Source organism: Cryptomeria japonica, chromosome 9 (assembly GCF_030272615.1).
Source record: "Cryptomeria japonica chromosome 9, Sugi_1.0, whole genome shotgun sequence".
Classification (NCBI taxonomy): Eukaryota; Viridiplantae; Streptophyta; class Pinopsida; order Cupressales; family Cupressaceae; genus Cryptomeria; species Cryptomeria japonica.
The window spans coordinates 682,835,081-682,838,234 of record NC_081413.1 but is presented as its reverse complement, the minus strand read 5'-3'; positions in this window follow the sequence as shown (position 1 = coordinate 682,838,234).

Below are 3,154 nucleotides of genomic sequence, written 5' to 3'. Positions count from 1 at the left end.
GCCGCTCATTCAAATCCTTCTGCTCCAAATAATACTTGAGACTATTATGATCTGTAGGCACTATGAAATGAGTCCCAACTAGGTACTGCCTGAACTTAGCTAGCACATGCATGAACATTACATCTCCTTATCATATGTGGAATAAAGTCTCCCATTGTCCCTTAATTTTCTGCTCTCATAAGCGATTGGATGTCAGTTCTGCATTAATATTGCACCAATCCCCTATCTCAAAGTATCACACTCCAGTACAAATGGTTGTGTGAAGTTCGGTAACGCCAACACTGGACATGAACTCATAGCATCCTTAAGCTTGTCAAAGGCTATCTGTGCACTTTCAGACCATGATAATGCACCCTTCTTAGTCAAGTTTGTTAGTGGAGAAGCTAATTGAGAAAACCCACGCACAAACCTTCTGTAATATGAACACAACCCCAAGAAACTTCTCAACTCGGATATGTTTGTAGCTGGTGGCCAGTCTAAGATTGCCTGAATCTTCTCTTGATGCACTTTCACACCATCAGCACCAATGATATGTCAAAGATATAAGATCTTTGTCATCCTGAATTCACACTTAGAGGCTTTTGCATAAAGTGATTGTACCTCCAAAATACCCAATACCACATCCAAGTGATGCAAATGGTCACTCCAAGTTCTGTTGTAAATCAAGATGTCATCGAAGAAGACTAAAACAAATTTTCTCAACTGCTCCCGAAACACATGATTCATACAGGATTGGAATATTGCCAGACCATTTGTGAGTCCAAATGACATGACTAGGAACTCAAAATACCCGTAATGACAATGAAAGGCAATTTTGTGAATGTCTTCTTGTCTGACACGTATCTAATGATAACCAAAGAGAAGATATATTTTGGAAAAGTACACGACCCCATGTACTTCAACGATCAGCTCATTGATCCTGGGTATGGGATACCTATTTTTTATAGTCTTCTTATTCAATGCCCTGTAGTCTATACACATGTGCATCGTTCCATCTTTCTTCTTAACCAGAACAACCGATGAGGCAAATGGGCTTGAACTAGGCTTGATATGTCCCATATTGAGAAGCTCATTGATTGTCTTCTCAATCTCCTCCTTAAAGTGACGTGGATTCCAACAAGGTGTGGTGTGTTAGCAGCAATATTGTACATGAAAATAAAACTAGTTAATTAAGTTGTAATTGTCTTGGTTAGTTGGCAACCGCGGGGTGGTAGTTGCGGTGAGACGGTTGGCGCTCGCACCCCCTCGATATCTTTATATACTTCCGAATGTAACTTGTGACGGACAACAATTATGAAAGGAATAACATCTCTTATACTTTATCTGATATCTATGGCATTATTATTCTGCATTATGTGTTTTCTCTGTGTACTCTAAGTTATTCACTTGAGAGGGTAAACATTTGGCGTCGTTGCCTAGACATACTCGGGAATGAAAGACGCGGATGGCGCACAGACACTATGGGCCTACCCGTTGGTGAGATAAACCCAGAGGTCGATGACGCACAAACAGAGCTCTACAACGGAGAAGACACTGCGACGAGGGAATTTTCCAACAGTACGAAGAAAGCAGTCGTCGGGAAGCGGAGCAGGATGGCACGAGGCCAGGAAGGAATTGAACCCTGAATCCCATAGGGACAAAGGAACATTTTATATTCCAATAAAAGTGTCACAATATTGACACGAGTTGTATTGATGAAATCAATTAATAAAGGCATGTTCTGGTTTATGTGTTGTGAATTATGGAAATGTATGGGAATTAATGCCCAACCTATTAAATAAAGATAGAAATAAGAAAGTAGAAATGGACAAGTGGGAGGCCGCACAAAGGGCCTTGATTGTGGAACAGCAATTAGAACATAGACGGAGGCTGAGGCAACTTGTCGAGGGACGACCTGCCGAAGGGTGGCCCGAAGGGAACCAAGGAGGTGTCACAGAGGGTGCAGAAGCCGAGGGAAATTTCTACGCGTCGCCAGAACACCGTAGGGTGAGGAGCCACGAAGAGTTTCTGGAGGAAACAAGGTTATGGAGGAATCTAGTCGAAGAGACTCATGATCAGTTTAGAAATTTATCCCTTACGCCATGAAGTGAGGATTACCAGAGGGAGCCAGGAGTGGGTGGGGGGGGGAGAACCGAGGGGAGGACAACCGTACGATTGCAGGTGCCACACACAGCACGCAAAGCACCGTACCTCCAGTCACCCATGCAGGACACACCACCGACGCCGGAGGGAGTGGCACACAGACGCAGCCATAGCCACCTCCAGGAAGACGACCCCCATCGATGGCGGGAAAATAGAAGTTGCCTAAATTCAATGGAGATGGCAACGATGAACCCGTACGGAATTGTTGTACATGTGAGACAATATGGTCAGCCAACGGGGTAGTTGACAAAGCGGACTGGGTGGTGTAGTTCACTGCCACCCTGAGAGGAGTAGCCATTGATTGGTACTCTGATGTGGATAAAGCAAAGGTGGGAACATGGGATGACCTACAGAAAGCTTTTGAGAAGGACTTTCGACTCCTTTGAGATGATAATGAGATTGTGGCAAAGATATTAAGCACAAAACAAGGAAAGCATGATATAGTGCGAACATATAGCCGACGGTTAAAAGAGTTACTGGGGAAAATGGAGAACCAACCGGCTGACGGACTAAAGAAGAGATGGTTCGTGGAAGGGTTGCGGTCATCCCTGCAGAGAAAGATGAAAATTGTACCGCCCACCTCATATGATGACACATACAACCGCGCAATGGATTTGAAAAGTGAAGGCAAAACATTGCGGAAGAAAAAGGACAAGTCCTATGTAGAAGAGGAGTCCTCGGGAGAAAGCAGTAGTGACGAATCATCAAGTAAGAAGGTGCAAGCTCTTCAAAAGGATATGCACCGTATGTTGAAGGAATTTAAGAACATGAGAGGAAGCACGAGCAAAAACGAAGAGGTGTGGTGCACTGATTGTAAGGAAGAAGGCCACACAAAAGGCACCTGCCCGAAGAAGGCATTTTGTGAGATTTGCCAAGTGATGGGACACTCCATCAAGGAATGCCCATACAACATGAAAACCTAAAGTACGCAAATGAGCCAAGTGTTGTTCAAGGAGCACGCCACAACATTTGCACCAACGGGTACGGCCCAACAAACCAACACAACAACATC